Here is a 19,047-nt window from a genome sequence, read left to right on the forward strand (position 1 = left end):
CCTCGCCCTCGGTGGCCGGACAGCTGTTCTGCGCAGCTGCTGGGGGCTCTGGGGGCTGCGGCGGATTTGATTTGATTCAAGCCCCAAAATAGCTAGTATAGCAGGAAGCGGCCCCTTCCCCCATACCCTCCAGGACACTCCATCCGGGGCTGCGTTGACACCTTAGAGGATCTACACCCCCCACCATGATCTCCTGAGCCCCGTCCTTTCTTCCCTCGCTCAGGCTGCAGCGCTTCACCTGCGGGTGCTGAGCTCCCTGCTGCCCTGCTCCACACCCCTTCCTCCGGGAAGCCCGCCGGGGTCCAGGCTGCCAGTGCTAGCTCTGCCCACACACGATCCCAGCTCCGCCCGCAACCCTGAGCAGCACAGCCGGGGCCTGTGGCCAGGCACGGGCGGATTGCGGAGGGCACACAAAGACGCGGGCTGCCCCAGCCTTTGATGAGTAATGGTTATTCCCTGGAGCCACGATTCTACTCGGCTGCTTCGGCGCCCCCTGCCCCTCCCCACTCCAGCTCCTCAAATAAGACTCGTTTTTGTTCGAAAGACACAATGCGAGAAAATGTCACCCAGGGGGCGTGCCCCCTGGCCCCTATCCCTGACAACCGGAGCTCTTAATCACTGGGCCTCCTTCCTTCCCAGCCTCCCTCCCCAGCAGCTGGAGGAGCTGGGGGAGCAGGCAGCAGTCAGGGTAGGGGTGGCCAGTTACCACCTTCTTGCTCGGAGCTCTCTTCCAGCCATAGGTTCTCCCCCCTCCCCGACACACATACCATCTTCTGTGCGCAACTGGTTCTTCTCGCTCCATCAAAACCTGTCAAGGCTTCTATACCAGAGAGCTGGCGAGGGACTTCCGAGCAAAGCTCTAGAGGAGTGTCGCATCAGAAAACTGTACCAAAGCTTTGAAAAGTGTAATAACAGAAAAGAAAAGTCATCAGCAAGAATGGTAGTGGGTGAGGACTGATGTCTTGGACAGCCACTGTGTCCAAGCTGGCCTGCCCGAGGTGACTTTTAGGCTGAGATTCCACCAAAGAGGTCTCTCTTGTTTGGATAGTTTTAGGGAAAGAGTCTTTCCATGCTCTGTGGCCAGGGGTGACATTAAGGCTCAGAGCCAGATGTGGTGACACCTTAAACCCCAGCAGAGGCAAGCCGATCTCTGTGAGTTCAAGGCCAGCCTGGTCTATGATCGAGTTCCAGGACAGCCAGAGCTACCAAGAGAAACCCTATCTTGGAAAAACAAAACAAAATAAAGCAAAAGGATTGGCTCAAAGAGTCAGAATTGTGTCCCCTACTCCTTTATCTCCCCCTTTATCTCCACCACCATAAAAGTTAGTCATCTCCGTAAGAACTATGTGCCTTGCTATGTAAACAGCTTCTCTGGGTCTCTTCTCAGCCAGCCCTTAACTTCTGTATACACTTCCGCAGCCTTCTCTGCTGACATCTTATCTACCACATACACCATCTTTCCCTCTAAAACCTGCGTCTACCTGCTCACTTTCGCCCATCTCTTCAGTCTCTCTGTCTCTCTGTCTCTGTGTGTGTCTGTGTCTCTCTCTGTCAAGACCTCTGTACCTCTCTCTCTCTCTCTCTCTCGTTTCTGTCTCTCTCTCTCTTGCTCTGTATCTCTCTATCTCTGTGTGTCTCCCTGTGTCTTTCTCTGCTTCTGTGTCTCTCTTTGTGTCTCTGTCTCTTGCTCTGTCTCTGTATGTCTCCCTGTGTCTGTCTCTGTGTGTCTCTCTTCTCTCTATCTCTGTCTTTCTGTCTCTTGCTCTGTGTCTCTGTCTCTGTTTCTCTTCTCTGTCTCTGTGTCTCTGTTTCGGCCTCTCTGTGCCTCTGTCTCTCTCTGACTCTTTCTGTCTCTTGTTCTCTCTGTCTCTGTCTTCCTGTCCTCTCTCTCTCTCCCCACACCCTGTGCTGCCTCCCTCTGCCCCTCCCTGCTTCCACTCTTGTCCCCCCCCCCCCCCACGCTGCATTTGCCACACAGCAGACAGAGCAATCTTTATAAAATGGAAATCAAATCATGTCACTTCCTCACTTAAAAGCCTCCATGGACTTCTCATTGCCCTGAGACTGAAAGGAAAAGTCTGCTGCCATTGAGGTGCAGAGGGCAGAAGGATGTATAGACAAGAAGAAAACTCTTTGAACCCCCCCATCCATGTGAGAGGGACACCCCCCCAGGTGATAATGACAATGCAGAGGAATATGCTTGGACTTATTAAACTTGTCTGCCCGAGGTCCCACAACCAGTGGAGCCACACTCCTGGTCCATGTCTCCAACCTCATCTCCTGTCCATCTTCCCTTTCCCTGACTGGACTCATCAGAGACACGGGAAGATTATGACCCTGGGGTGTGCCTTCCCAGACCATTTGTGCAAGCATTTAATTACTCAGCACATGTACTGAATCCCTCCACTGAACCAAATACTGGTTAGGCATAACGATACATAAACAGGGATTATGGTCTATCGGGGAAGGCAGACAGATTGCAGAGAAATATAAGATGTGTAATGGGAGGCCTGTCTGGAAACTTGAGGGGAGTAACAAAGGAAGGGACAGGAGAACGAAAAGGAGACAAATGTTTGTCCTTGACCTCAGCCTTCACAGAACAGTCCGAGGTCACCAGGCAGATGTCCAGGCTGGAGTTCTTGGCAGCGAGGTAAAGTCCAGGACCCCCTGAAAGAACAGGGGTGATCAGAGCATGGAGAGAAGTGGGGTACAGACAGAGGAGCATGCTGGGAAATGGGCTTGGGCTGGGAAAGCAAGGGTCAGACCATGAATGGATTCGGAAGCCTCGTTAGGACTTGGCTTCATCTTCAGACCACAAGGCTACAGTGGGGATGCTAGAACAGAAATGTACATAATCGGATTTGTGCTTCAGAGAGCGCTCTGGCAACAGAGAGATATGATAGACCGGAGAGGGGACAGGCTGGAGTCAGGGAGATGGACTGTTCCGGAAGAATCGGTGACAGTGGGGGTGGAGACATTTTCAGGGAAAGCCTGCCCATACTTTGTGAACACGGAGGGGGAGCACGTGAGACAAGAGAGTTTGATGCGAACACCTGGATTTCAAGCTTAGGTGATGGGGGAGGGAAGCCCAGGGCCTGCTGGGGAGCAGCCGTCTAAGGGACAAGGACAAGCAAGTGGAGGAGACCTGGAAACCTAGTCTACACTTAGAAATATGCCCTGGGGAAAGGGCCCACGAGGTCATATCAAGAGCACGGACATCAACAGACGCACTCTTAGTGTCCCAAAGAGGCTGCTGCCTCTCCTGCCTTCCAGAGGAATATCCTCACACGGGAAGACCAAGTCAGTCCAGGAACTGGTGTTCACCTGCAGAAACCAACACCAGCCAGGAGTTAAAGGGCGGTGTTGGGAATGGGTGAGCTTCGAAACCCCCATGATTGTGCCTTAAAAAAAAACATCTGACAAAGCAAATCCTCATCTTTTTCAAATGTAGAAATGGAGACTCCCCCGGGACCTCAAAAAGATATTTTGGAGTTAGGACATGGGATCTGCATTTAACTGTGAACCATGCGTGGAGAGGGAGCCAGCACACAGGGACAATGCGGGGAGGTGTCTGGAAGAGGCCTGGAGACCCTGGAATTGCTGACCCCTTCCCATGGTACGTGGATGGCCCCCAATCCCTAGAGAACGCCACCCTGTACTCAAGGGCACTGGCTCCTCCTAGTGGCCACATGGAGCATTGCTTTTGGTCCCCCGTTGGCTTGGCGCCGAAGTTCCTGGAGCATCAATTTCCTTCTGATCCATCTCCAAATTGAGCCCAGTCCCAGTGACCTTCACCCCGGACAGACCTTCCTCTCACAGAGAACATGGTCACTCCTAACAAGGTTGTGAGCTGACCCGAAGCTGCTCTCTTCCTCAGCGACTGGGCAGAAGTGTTTCCATGACTTACAGCAAGGGGCAGGAGACTTAAAGTCACAGCCCAACTGGACCAGAGGCACTGTGCTGTCTTCTCCAAGCTGGACATAGTTCTTGCAGTGCCGGTGTTCAGTGTCCATGGGAAAAAGCCCACACCTCCCGCCCACCTCTTGCTCATGGTTGGAATACCCACATTCATTGAGTTTCTGCTGTTCAATCCAGCACGATGGTAGTAACTGGTTTAAGTATTAGGCATGTGCTAGCATGTCTAGGCAAGGGGTCTATGCTGAGTCACATGCCCAGCCATTGTCGTGTAGGCATTTAAATAAAACAGGACCTGGGGCAATGGCTCAATTGGTAAAATTCTTACCCCTCAACCATGAGGTCTGGGCGAAAAGCAAAGGCTGGCGGTGCCTGCCTGTAAGCGAACACCAGGAAGGCGACGAGGATCCTGAGGGCTTGCTGGTCTGTCAGTCTATCTGAATCAGCGAGCTCTAGGCTCAGGGAGAGACCTTGACAAAAAAATAAGGTGGCAGAGCATGGTGGCACACACCTTTCATCCCAGTACTTGGAAGGCAGAGGCAGGCCTGCCTGCGTCTATGAGTTCAAGGCCAGTCTGGTCTACATAGTGAGACCCTGACTCAAGAAACAAAGACCAAAATCAGGTAGAGGTGTGGTCGAAGAAGACACCCAAGGTCAACCTCTGGCTTCCAGATGCCCGGAGCATGTGTGAGCACGCGTGTTTGCCTGTGCACACAGGGGAGGGGGGGAGGGAGGGAGAGAAGAGACAGAAGATGACTCCAGGCCCCTCTGGTGACATCAGCAGCTACACAACACCTCTCTAGGCTACAACCAGTTCTCAGTTCTCTACTAGGATCTGCTGGTGGCCCCCAGCTTCTTCTGCAGTGGCCGCAGCTCTTCCCTTTAGAGGGCAGGAAGCAGCGGCCTCAGCTGGGGGCTTTCTCAGCACTATCAAGAGCCCTTGCTTTTGTTCCCCTACTGTGTCCAAGAGCTTCCAAGGTTTTTTTTGTTTTGTTTTTTGTTTTTTTTGGGGGGGGTTTGTTTGTTTGTTTGTTTGTTTGTTTGTTTGTTTTGTTTTGTTTTGTTTTTGGTTTGTTTTGTTCTATGCTTGGCAGCCCTGGGAAAGAGGTAAGTTATGCCATTTCTGAGACTTTATGTCTTTTTCCCAGGACGAATTGGTTGCATGGGCATCCATCCACCTGAGGTACTGTGTCTCCTCCTTCCAGCTGGGGCTGCACTTCTGAGATAACAAAAAGAAAGAGGTCCTGAGTGGGGGAGGGCAGCTTATGCTGGAACAGCTCTTGGATATGGGCCCAGCACTAGCTGGCATTCACTCGAGCCCTGAGGTGCTTCTGTGCACCGATGTGAGGGTACTCAGCCACCCCCATTTAGCAGAAGAGGGAACAGATCAAACATGTAGCTTGTGGTCACAGAACTGGCGAGTGTGGTGACTTGGCCTCCTGAGTAGAGTTCAGTTCTTTCCCACAACTGCCCTCCCCCCCCTACAGCCCGAGACCTCTGAGAGACCTGTTTGGTGATGGCTTGGCAGCCCTGGAGAGATGGATTCCTGGGAATGACTTGGACACAGGTCCACCTCCTTCCCTTCCTGCTTTTTCCGATCTGTATGTTAGGATTGGACGAAAGGTCAAGTGACCCTGAGCTTGGCTTCAGTCACTTCTGAGAATTGGCCCTAGCCCGGGACCTGGCAGAGCACTGCTGGACAGTCACTGTGTTGGGAGAAGGATGGAGCCAACACTTGGAGGCCTGCTGAGCTCTGACTCACTGTTGAGGAGCTCTCTGTGGAGTGTGGCCAAGTTCCGTGCCCTGGAACGATCTTGGTGTCATTTTTGCTCTCTGTGAGTGCTGAGTAGTGGTGGCCAGGGTAGAGTAGTGTTACAGTGTCCCTTGAGAGCTAGCAGTGTGCAGGTGGTGACCCTATAGAAGGGCAAATGTGCCACAGCCAGGAACCCACCCCAAGACAAGGACAATGGGGTGGGGGGAATCCCTCCAGCTCCCTCAACCACTACCTGAGCTAACCATTGCCCCAACCTTCCTGGCAGGCGCTGGTAGGTGAGGCCTAAGGTACTGTCCTCTCTGCTCACAGGACAGGTCTGAAAGAACAAGTGTAGAGCTCGGATTAATCAAGAGGAGGCTGGGCATAGTGGTGCATAGCCCTTTAATCCTACCTCTCAGGACGAAGTGTATCCTGTGAGTTAGAGCCAGCCTGGTCTACATAGTGAGTTCCAGGACAGCCAGAGCTACATAGTGAGACACTGGAGAGAGAGGGAAAGGGGGGAGGGGGAGAGAGAGAGAGCAGTACATTAATACATATATACTTAGTACTCCCTGTGATTAGTAGGGTGTATGATATACATGTGGTAAACACCTGAGAGCCATGTACAGTGACTGATAGGGGTAATGCCCCAATTTTAGGAGGTATTTAGAGAACTTGAAGGACACTTGCTGAGGGCCAGCACCTACCCTCAAGTGGGCCAACCTATGGCTAGATACAGAAGTGTTCACAAGCGTGCATTCCTCCCCTTCGTCTCCTAAAGTAATTCCATTGGTGCGATATGCTTACAGGCCACTCACTACCTGCACACTGCATAAGCTTAGCCCAGGACTGCATGAGCTTAGCCCAGGTCTCCAAGGTACACTCTGTGCAGTGGTCCAGGCCTCCAGGAGCCTGGGGCAAGCAGACAAACACACCAACATACAAGTGTCTAGGTGCCACAGCAGCTAGAAAGGCGTGTCCTCATCCCACTGCACAGAGAAGACAGGGAAGGGAGCCTGAAGTCTGCCACCTCCCTTAGAAGAGACCTGGGGGCCATTGTGGAAGAACACCAGGTTGCCAAGGGAAGGGAAGAGAGATTTTCTCTCTCTTTCTATCTCTCTCTCTCCCTCCCTCCTCCTCCCTCTCTCTCTCCAACCCCACCCCCATCACCACGAGAAGCTTCAGTGTCCCTGTTCCTACTCTAACCCTGTTCCCTCCCACCTTTCTGTACATCTTCAATCCAACCCACCTCTCCCCTTCACACTCCCTTCTCCCTTCCCAAAAGGCTCCTTGTTCTTGGCCGGCTCCTTTGCAGCCTTCCTGGGGGGTGGGAGGGGAGATGGAAAAGGTAAGTATCTCCTTAGTTCTCTTTCTTTCCCCATCAGCTTACAGTAGACAAGCCCTTCCCTTTTTTAAAGACTGCCCCCAGTCTTTAGAAGAGCCTGGGGCAAACACGGTGGCTTCCCCCCACCTTGAGACTACCTACCCTTGACTAACCCAGTAAACATTGTCACCACCCAAACACCACCCAAAGCCTCTCTTTCCCAAGATGTCCTGAAAAGCATCTCACATGCTTCTTGCCCACTCACTTGGTTCCCTTAGCAACCCTTCCTCAGGGGTTCCCAGACAAGTACCATTGTCTACTACCTGATGGACCATCTGAGATTCTAATCACTCCACCCATCTTCCCCTCTTTCTATTTTTATTTTGTGTACTTTGGTGTTTTGCCTGCATGTGTATGAGGGTGTCAGGTCCCCTGGCACAGGACCTTGTACTGGCTGGTTTTGTGTGTCAACTTGACACAAGCTGGAGTTATCACAGAGGAAGGAGCCTCAGCTGAGGAAATGCCTCCATGAGATCCAGCTGTAAGGCATTTTCTCAATTAGTGATCAAGGGTGGAAGGGCCTATTGTGGGTGGTGCCATCCCTAGGCTGGTAAACCTGGGTCCTCTGGAAAAGCAGCCAGTGTTCTTAACTGCTGAGCCATCTCTCCAGCCCCCAATTTCCCTCTTTTGTCCTATGGCAAGTGACCAAGTGCCAACCAGATCCATCCGCTCTATACACACCCCAGCACCTGGCTGGAAGAGGTAGCCATTGCGCAGGGGACTTCAGGACTGCTAACGGCCATCGGTGCTCGTGCCCACAAACCTGAACAGGTGCAGGTTGGCCAGCAAGTCTGCCCTGTCTTAGAAGTCTTGCTTCTTTCCATCTCATGAATGGAGACACCACCTCTTCCTACCAGTAGCCTCAAACCCTCCTGTCTTTGTATCTTCATCCCTGTGACCCAGCCCTCTGCCCTCTCCTCCCAGGTCAACACCTTTGCCTCTTCGGAGGGTTTGCTCCTGTCCTGCACCCTTTCCTGAACCTACCCTTGCAACACCAGGCCAAGGAGCTCCTGGCAAGCTCCACAATGGTGGGTTTTGGCACCTCTGGGCTGGGCTACCCCCCCCCCTTTCCTCCCTTCATCCTCCAGCCCCCCCACTTCATTACTACTTTCCTATCACTAAAGAATCACAGACACACTCAACTGTCATCTTCCCCTGTGCTTGCGAAAACATTCAGAGGATCCCCCAGGGAGAACACCGAGTGAACGAGGCGCCACAGGAAGCCAGGTGCTCCGTCGGATCCCAATTATCCGTACGTTAAAAAAGGATGCCAAAAATCTAATAGCGCTGTTCCTTAAGGTTCGCTGGTTTTTATTTCAGTTTTTATGAGCCAACAAATGGTATTATGGAGAAGAAAACAATCCCTTTAGCTAGATGCCTGGTGCTTGTGCCTAAGAAGTATAGGCATCTGTGCCGCAGAATTACCGTGCCCTTGGTCTCTGTGATTAATTAATCAACACTGTAATTATTTTGATATACACATATCACGAAATGATTACTCCAATCAATCGAGTTAACACATTCTGCTTATTAGCAGTTTGGGAAAACAACCTTGGTTACACACAGAGTTGTTTGTTTCCTTTTACACTGATAATAGGGTTCTATTTACAGAAAGCTCTGCCACTTTTCCTTTTTATTTATTTATTTATTTATTTTTATTTTTAGCGTCTGTCTCTCCTTTTCTTCTTCCCCACCCCGCTTTCGGAGACTGAGTCTTAGTATGTAACCCAGGCAGTCTCAACCTCATGATCCTCCTGCCTCAGCACGAGTGAACACTGGCGTGAGACACTGCTTGTTTGCTTCCTCTTTTTATTGTTGCTGTCAAAAATACATAAATATGTAGTGTGTGTGTGTAACTCATAGTTTCAGCCCACTATGATGGCATACACCTTTAATCTGAACACTAGGAAGGCAAAGACAGTTGGATTTCTGTGAGTTCAAGGCAGACCTAGTCTTAAAATTAAAAAAAAAAAAAAAAAAAAAAAGAACCAAGTTCCAGAAGGTGGGTAAAGAGTAAGGAACACCTTCCCTTCACTGTTCCTGAAGATCACACTTTTATTAGTTAGTTGATTAGTTAGTAGCTGATGTAGGCAAGGTCTTGCTAACTCTCACTCCTAGCCTCTACCTCCTATACCCTTCCCACAGCCTCAGGAATGCTAAGAGGTTAGAAGTAGATGCTAGGACTCCAGGTACTTTCAGATATTTATTTGTTTGTATTTTAGACTGGGCCCTGCGTAGCTCAGGTTGGCCTTAAACTCACTGTCTGGGCAGGGATAACCTTCGTTGGACTCCTGATCCTCCTGCCTCCAGCCCCCAAATGCTGGGATTACAACTGTGTGCCCCACTTCTGGCTTCACTCTCCCTCTTTTCTCTGTTGATTCTGGTGTCCCCTTCACATTTCTAAACCCAAACACACTGTCTACTCTACTTGCAGAATTCCCCACTGCCAATACTTGCCTATTTCCTTCCACTGGGAATAAATATTGAGCCTATGGACACCCTCCTCCTTACCTCCTCTGGCCCAGAGCAGCCGTCTCATAACATATTTGTGGTAAGCTTTGAAGTGCTAATCTTATCACCATGAGCATATTCCACCCATGAAGACCTTACCTATGGTCATATCCTAGGAATGAAATTTGCCTCTCTTTAAATTCTGGCTGGAGAGATGGCTCAGTGATTAAGAGTGGCTCTGCTCTTCCAGAGGTCCTGAGTTCAAATCCCAGCTACCACATGGTGGCTCACAACCATCTGTGATGGGATCTGATGCTCTCTCCTGGTGTGCCTGAAGACAGCTACAGTGTACACATAATTAATAAATAAATAAATACATAAATCTTTAAAAAAATAATAAATTCTGACTACTTTTCTATGTACCTGTTGCTGACTAATCTACATACTGATAGGAGTAAAATCTTCACTTAGTATTTCACTTATTTGTTTTATTTTTGTGGGTGTGCAGGTACATGCATGGATACATGTATGTGTGGTCCAAAAGTCTATCTCAGATGTTGTTGTTGTTTTTTTTTTTTTTAAGGTTATCGTGTGTATGTATGTTTGCATGAGTTGGTGTGCACCAAAATCATGCAGGAGCCTGAGGAGGTCAGAAGAGACCCTGAAGCTGGAGCTATGGGAGGCTATGGGCCATCCTGTGGGTGCTGGAAACTGAACCAGGTCTTCTACAAGAGCAGTAAGTGCTCTTAGCGCTGGAGCATCTCCCCAGACCCTACCTTGTTTTCTCTCGCTGGCCTGAAACTTGCCAATTAAGCTATGGTACTAGCCAGTGGGTCTCAATTCAAAGAGCCTTTTTATCTCTGCCTTCTTAGTGCTGGGATTACAAATGCTGTGTGTAAAAGTGTGTATGCTTGTGCACACGTGTGGCAACCAGGGTTTGATGTCAGTCATTTTGTCATTCTCCACCTCATTGGTGTGCATATGGTCATGTGTGTGTACATGTTTGTGTGTGTGTGTGTGTGTGTGTGTGTGTGCGCAGGTCGGAGGTTAATATTAGGTGTCTTAATAACTCTTTACCTATATTTTTCTATCGAGTGCACCCATTAAGCAGATTGACTAGCCAGAGACCCTCCTCTCTTCACCTTCCCAGTGCTGGAAGTTCAGCCGCTCTCAACCACACCCATTTCTTATGTGGGTTCTGGGAGACTGAACTCAGTTCTTCAAGCCTGTGCAGCAACCACTTCCCTACACGAGCTGTTTCCACATCCCCTCTTAGTATCTTCAGCCATTTTTTTTCTAGTCACATCTCCTCCTGCTCCCATCTGCTTCTCCTGCCTAACTCTCATTACCACCATCTTAGATTCGCTTTGCCCTCTCTCAGTTTGGTGTCCTATTTTCTGAACCCTATCTTTTTCAGCTTTGCTTCCTCTAATGCTCTAGGGCATCCTGAAGAAATTTCTCGAGAAGTGCACAAGCTAAAACACTTTTGTGACCTTAGGTGTAGAGCACCTCTCTTGATAGCTTTGTCAGAGGACAGCCTGTGGGAGTCGGTCCTGTCTTCCCACCATGTGGGTTCTGGGAATCAAGCTCAGGTGACCATCTCAGTATCCTGTAAACACTTTACATCTGGGTTTTTGTTTTTTACAGTTGAGCTCTTTACATACACTGGATGAAACCCATTCTCACACAAATAGATCCCTGGCATCTCTTCACCTGGTCTCCTGTAATATCATTTAATGGTGGTTATCATTTTATCACACAGATATAAATGTGTATCCCTGATATGTCATGGTTTTGATAGCATAATAAGTGATAGATTATTTTTAATGTATTCATTTAGTTTAAGTACATGAGTACACTGTAGCTGTTTTCAGAAACAGCAGAAGAGGGCATCAGATCCCATTACAGATGATTGTGGGCCACCATGTGGTTGCTGGGAATTGAACTCAGGACCTCTGGAAGGGCAGTCAGTGAGCTTAACTGCTGAGCCATCTCTCCAGCTCCCTATGATAGTTTCCGAACATCAGTTTCCAAATGTCTCTTGCTCTTGCATTTTCCAAAATTTGTAAATGTATTCTCTGCTTATAATATAGTCAGTTCTTTTGCATATTCTTTAGGGGTTTCTACATATGTAATCATGTCATCTGCTAATGGAATTTTACTTCTCTAAATCATGGGCCACCTTCTTCTTCCTCTTCTTCTTGCTTGTTGTAGACAACTGCACTGACTAAGGCTCCCCCATTGACATGAGCAGGTATGAGTGCATGTGTGTGTTAATGTGTGTGGAGGCCCGGGGTTCCTGTAGGGCTTCTTCTTTGACTGCCATCCACTTTATTTACTGAAGCAGGACATCATGTTGAACCCAGAGCTCATTGATACTGAGAGTCTAGCTAGCCAGCTCACTTTGGGAGATCTTCCTTTTTAGGACCACATTCCCGGAAAACGGCCATGCCCACCCAGCATTCGTGTGGGCCCTCGGCTCTAAAGCCTACTTCCCCTGAGGTGGGCAAGTGTGCTAGCCACTGTCTCCCCAGTTCCAGGCATCTTCTTTAATTTAGAAGAAAACAGTTGATTTTTTTACCTCTTCCTCTTTTTCTTAATCTTGTTCTGGTTTCAAGAATGGTAAATCTTTCTGGGGAGTATGTCAATTACAGCAAATGGTTTGTTTAGATTTTAGATTTTTTATGCCTTTGTCTCCAGTTCTCCTAAGCTTTTTAATTGTGTTGTTTTGTTTGAGTTCGTTTTTGTTTAGTTTTCTTTCCCGCTATTGCTTTTCTTATGTTGAGTTGCTTCACTTGTCTGACTGCTCACACACAGAAGAGTAAGACCCTAAGATGGCTGGTTAGCTCTCAAATCTTTTCTTCCTGTGTATTTGGCTGTCCAGCCACAAACTACATTCCCAAACTCATTTTGTGACCACATGAGATCAAGTAACTGAACAGTCACAAAAAGGGGGGGGGGACACAAAATATGTGCTGTTTCTGCTTCATTTGCCAAAAATACAATCGCTACTGTCTGTTTTCTCTGTTTTCCCTTTCCTGCAAGTCAGAATACAGATGTAACTTGGCTAGAGGAAGCTCATCATTTAGTGGGTGGCTTAAAAATGTAAAAAGAAGACAAAACACTATAGGAGGCTGGAGAGATGGCTGCTCTTCCAAACTACCTGGGTTATATTCCCAGCACCCACATGATGGCTCACAGCCATTTATAATTCCAGTCCCAGGAGGTCTGTTTCTTCTGGCTTCTGTGGGCACCAGACAACCACATGATATATCTACAGACAAAATATTCCTACAGATAAAATAGAAAAAAATAATTTTAAAAAAACCCATCACAATAAGAAGAAATTGAACCTATGAGTGAGCTGTAGAGCAAAATTAAATGAACTTCTACTAAGCATGGTGATACACACCTGGAATCCAGCTTCAAACCTTAACTTCTTCTTTTGTCTGAGTGTGTGTGTGTGGGTTATATGTGTTTGTGTGTGCACACATGTGAGCACACACATGTGGTTAGAGGTCTTTGTCAGGTGACTTCCTCAGCTGCTCCCCACCTTATTTTTTTGAGGCAGGGTCTCTCACTCAACCCAGAACTTGCTAATTCAACCATGGTAGATGGCCCATGAGCCCCTAGGATTCTCCTGTCTCCTTCTCATCGGCACTGGGCTCATGCAACTATACATGCTCTGTGGGACCAAGCTCCATCCTCAGGCTTGTCTTACGGACTGAGCATCACTCCCAACCCAATCTCTCTTCGTTTACTGTATATTTTGTAATAGAATCTCACTATGGAATTCAAACAGGCCTTGAGTTTATGATTCTCCTGACTTAACCTCCAGAGGTTAGGTCACATGGTAACATGTACCACCATATCTAGCTCATTGCTAGTCCCCTGAGTTTTCCAGACACCACTTGATTAAATGAAGGATTCAAGATTTACAACACTGTGAAACAACGCCAACCTCCCTAGCAAACAGTTTTAAGACACTATGAGTTTCTGTAAGTTGTTTCTTGTTTGCTGTTTTGTTGAGACACAGTCTTGCTACTTAGTCCTGGATCTTGTTATCTAAACTAGGGCAGGCCTGAATTCATAAAGATCGACCTGTTTGTGCTTCCTTAACACAGGGGTTCAGGATGTGTCCCACCAGGTCCTGCAGTTGTTTGTTTTCTAAGGTGGGATGTTGACACATAACCCTGGCTGGCCTCATGACTCTCATGCCTCAGCCTGAGTCCTCAAATTACTCGTGGGTACCACACCTGGCTACTCTTGTTATTTTTAAATGGGTTCGAAGTATTAAGTTTCTCATTTTTATTTTGAGTGTACGGAATTCATATTTTAAAACTCTTTGAGGAACTTGATCACTTCAAAAATAGACTGGGGCTCTATTATAAAATAATTCAAGAATAGCTGGAGATAAAACTCAGAGATAGAGTGCTTGCCTAGTATGCATGAGGTCCTGGGGTCAGGTCTTAGTGCTGTCAAAATAGAAATTAAGAAGGAAAGACATGGCTCAATAGTTTAAAGTGCTTGCTGCCGTTGTAGAGGACAAGGTTTAGCTCCCAACACCCATATCACATATCAGAACACTCACAACACACACACACAAATACCAGTTCCAGATGCCTTCCAGCCTCTGCAAGCAGCCTCATACCATGTACACGTGTGTGTGTGTGTGTGTGTGTGTGTGTATGAGCTCCATTAGATCCAGCTGTAAGACATTTTCTCAAGTAGTGATCAAGGAGGGAGGGCCCAGCCAAGTGTGGCTTTCACTTATAAGAAAGCAGGCTGAGCAAAGCAGAGGAAGCAAGCCAGTAAGCAACATCCCTCCATGGCCTCTGCATCAGCTCCTGCTTCCTGACCTGCTTCAGTCCTGACTTCCTTTGGTGATGAACAGCAAGTGGAAGTGTAAGCTGAATAAACCCTTTCCTCCCCAACTTGCTTCTTGGTCATGATATTCGTGCAAGAATAGAAACCCTAAGAACCTACACATACCACACACAGGCACACACTCACAACCACATACATACACAGTCATACATAACCCCCTCACACACATAGACACACACAACCAGACTCACAACTATACACACACCACACACATGCACAAATAAACTAAATACTTTAAAATTTTTAATTTAAAAAACTTTAAAAATTCCAAGAACCACCGAGGAGGTAGGGTTATCTGCCTGATTCTTTTACTGGGGAATTTCATGTGTCATATTCATACGTTTTTCTCTTGGGTCCACTATTCTCCCCTAAAAGAATCATCCATTCTGGTACTTTGGAACCTTCCAGAACTCCCCTATACCTTTATAAAAAGCAAAGATTCCCTGCCAAACCTACAACAACTGGCCTTTGTTCACCCCCTCTGCTGTAGCCTTAGGGTTTGCTTTCCCACCCACAACCTACACTCTGGTTACCTTTCATTAAAAAAAAAAAAAAACTATTTTAATGATGCTTCTTAAACTCTTTAACCTCCCTTTTAGCCCATCACCCACCAGAGGTAGTGAGAAAGAAAGGATACAGGGGAAGTGGACTTGTTTACAAAGGTTCTTTGGAGCAGCTCTGGTCTGTGTTGTCTGGAAATCGGCTGTTCAGTTCTCAGCAGCGGCAGCTCCGTCCACTCGTAAACACATGACAAATACACCGCAGTCCAGTTCAACAAAGTTGGGACGGCAAACAGGAATCAATCAGCAGCGGCGGCACGACCTAACAGAGACAGCCAGGCCTCAGTCTTGGTGCAAGTCAGCGTAGAGACCCAGAGGATGCCAGGAAAAGTTCTTGGTGATGCATCTCAGCAAAAGTCAAAGACCAGTAAAAATGAGAGGCCCACAAGCATTGCACAGTTGGTTCTATAAGCAAAACAAACTCAGTTCCATCGCGGTCAAGTCCTATTTAGAGCCTCATGTCCTCCACGGGTCTTGCCTCAGAAAGCGTGTCTCTCTCAGCTGACATCACTCTGCCAATCAGCCCATGTTCGAAGAAGCAGCAAGAAACTTCGGCACACCACCAGAAGGATTTTAGGTGCGGTTTCTCTCTATGGAGTCCCAACAAATGCGGCTCAACTATGCAATGTAAAGCAGACCAATACATGCGTGTTGTTAGCAAAGAATCCTTCATCGGGTGTCTTTTCACATGCTTGCTTTAGCAAAACATTTTCCTCCTGTGTCTGCTTCAGCCAAACATTTCCTTCGGGAGTCCGCCTTAGTCTTTCACACCTGTGTCCATTTCAGCCAAACGTTCCTTCATGTGTTTCCCTTAACAGAACACCATCTAACTGATGGTGTCCAAAGAACCCTTAAGTTTCCACCTCACTCTGGGTATCTTCTTCAACCGATGTCTTCGGTGAGCCATTTCCTATGGTGAGGCCAAATACCTAACATACCCACACACAGACGCCCTAAGGAAGCCTGGGAGGAAGCTCAGTGGAACAACACGGGGGAGGCTTGTGAGATGATACGAGGCCCTCTCACCCTCACCTGCCCCACCTCCAGGCACCTTGTCACGAGGCAGACCCTCATTGGCCACCATCCTGTCGTCCCCCCCCACCCCGAGATACAACTGCCAACAGCATCAGCTTCTCTGAAATGATGTCCTGTCATGTCACACTGTCTGTCTCACCCTGTTGTTGCTCTTATTTCCAGGCACAGGGGTCAGCAGCAGCTGGTATCTTAGGCTACTCTTTTTTTCAGTCTTTTCGTGCCTAACCTCCTGGTCCTGCCCTGCTTGGTGTCTGCCACACATCCTTTGGGGCAGGTGTTTGCCCTCCTTCTGCCCTTCCTATGCCACATGGTCCCGTAACCTGCTTCAATGCCATTTCCTCATAGAGGCTTCCTTCACTCACCTGTCCGAGATAGATCATTCTGGACAATACTGTTGGTTCCATTTCAATAGCCAATCTCCCTTCCCTTCTTCTTCCTCCCGGGGGGAGAATGGTCATTTTGATTTGCTAGCAATTGTAAGGGTTAGAAGCGAAGCCCTCCTGCTGGAGTTTGCCTCCTGAGTCCTTGTGCCCCAGTGTGTCGATGGTGTTCTTTTGCCAGTAAGTGGCCCAGAAATGGGCAAGGACGCAGTTATGCCCAGCGACAGAAGTGGATATGTGATTGACATATCTGAGAAACTTTAGTTCACTCTTATAAAAAGACTCCAAAATACGGCATGCCCTGTCCCTGCCTTCTGGCGTTTGGTTAGACTATGAAACAGTTAGGCTCGGACCTCCTATAGCACCTTGTGACCTGGAGGTGCCAAGCGTGAGAACAAGAGTCAGCACCTAAAGGTGTCAGGGCTGATGGATGGCGGCTTCCCTCATCTAAGAGACGGGTGGGTACATACGTTTTTACTGTCCCCCAGCCCCTAGTCGTGATTTAGAATCACAACAGAAGCACACCTCCAGGTCTGTTCATGAGAGTTTCCAGAGAGGTTTAACGAGAAGACCTATATTAGTGTGGGTGACACTACCCCATAGGCTGTGTCTTGGACTGAATGAGAGGGAGAAAGTGAATGGAGTGGCACTGCTGATCAGTTTGCTTCCCGAAGATGCAGTGACAGCTGCCTCCCAGTCCTGCTGCCCCGCCCACTCCAGCTTGTTCTTCCAGCAAATGGGCCACACCCTCAGACAAACTCCTCCCCCAAATAAACAATGAGCCCCAAGTAAACTCCTCCTTCCTTAAGTGATGGAAGGAGAAAACCAATGCCTGCGAGTTGTCTTCTGAGCTCCACACATACACAGTGGTCACACATGACTACACACATGCATGCTCAAATGACTAAATCAACATCTATATTTTTATTTTCCGTATATGGGTGTATATACCTGCATGTATGTCTGTGTACTACTTGTGTGACTGGTATTCTCAGAGGCCATAAGAGGGCATCAGCTCTCCTAAAAATGAAGTTCCAGACAGTCATAAGTTGTTCTGTAGGTGCTGGGAATTGAGCCCAAGTGCTCTGGAAGAGCAACCAGTGCTCTTAACCCCTTAGTCATCTCTCTAGCCACATGAATATATTAAAAAAAAAAAAAAGACTCCTTTTCTTATTTACAAATGGAGATGTAAAAAATGGGGCTAAAAAAGACATTCATCTTTAGTAAATAAATACTCAATGTTCATCAAATGGGTATAATGCCAAATATCTTTAAGCAAATGCTAATTTTACATATATTCTGAATTTTTTAAAAAAAGATTTATTTATTATATATAAGTACACTGTACTGTCTTTAAACACACCAGAAGAGGGCATTAGATCCCATTACAGATGGTTATGAGCCACCATGTGATTGCTGGGAATTGAACTCAGGACTTCTAGAAGAGCAGTCCTAACCACTGAGCCATCTCTCCAGCCCACATTTTGAATTTTTTAAGGTGCATGTGTGTATGTATGTGTGTGTGTGTGCACGCACCACATGTGTGCTGGTGCTCCAGAGTTGAGAAGAGGGCATTAGATCTCCGAGAGTCACCTGCCATGTGCTGGGAACCAGACTTAGGTCCCCAGGAAGAGCAACATTGAGATTTTAACCAACCAGCCATCTCTCCATGCCTCTGAGCATTCTGAATATTTTCTAAGTACTTTTTTTTTTTTTTTTGGAAAACAGTGCTGTGAGGTTGGAACTGAAGATCTAGTGCACCGTAGGCACATGTTCTGCCTCAGCAATTTCACTTGCTGTGCCTTTCTTGTCCTTTGTGAAGCCAACAACCTTTGCAAACATGAAGATTCAAAATCTGTGGTTCATTAATTGTTTATTAGGAGGAAAGCTCCTTGCATATTGATTCTTGCCTTTGTAAAGTCATTCACACTTATTTTTTCTGATATTTATTTTATTAATTTTATATTCACCACCTCACCACCTTATTTACCCTCCCCAGGCCTTTCTCCCACCTTCCCAAAGTCTTCCTTGAGTCTTCATTCCCCCAAGCCCTTGGGTGCCATGGAACTTGCTATGTAGACCAGGCTGGCCTTGAACTCTCAGAATCTACCTGCCTCTGCCTCTTGAGTGTTGGGACTAAAGGCATGCACCACCACGCCTAGCTTGCTTTCATGTTCTTTATGTATGTTTGTGTATACAAATATTCTCTGATGGGTTTGTTTTAGGGAGCAACAAGTTCACGAAAATAAACAGTACTTCATTTTAGATTTTTATCGAATGGTGGAGAAGAATGCTGTAAAATTCACTATTTGCTCAAATGAAAAAATTGGAATGCAGACGTGGATTATATTTACTTAAGTAAGAAGATAGATATCCTTGTTCTGACAGAATAGTAGGAGGGAGAAAAAAGTGGAGGGAGGCGAGGAGATTGAACAATGAAAACAACAAATACTCAAACTGTTGACAGCAAATGAACTTGAGAAACTATACACGTGGTCTCTGTCCCATTTTTGCAATTTCTCGAATATAACTTTTTTTAAGTGCCCAGAGATTTAGACCCTAAATCAAGAGGTTTTACTGGAGTATTGCAAGACCTGAGTGACTGACTCTTTTCCTCTTCTTTCTAAGCCGTTTTTTAAGGTTCTGGAAAACCACGTCTCACGTCCTGAGGGCAGTCCTTGG

The sequence above is a fragment of the Micromys minutus genome (genome assembly GCF_963924665.1).
Source record: "Micromys minutus genome assembly, chromosome: 10".
Classification (NCBI taxonomy): Eukaryota; Metazoa; Chordata; class Mammalia; order Rodentia; family Muridae; genus Micromys; species Micromys minutus.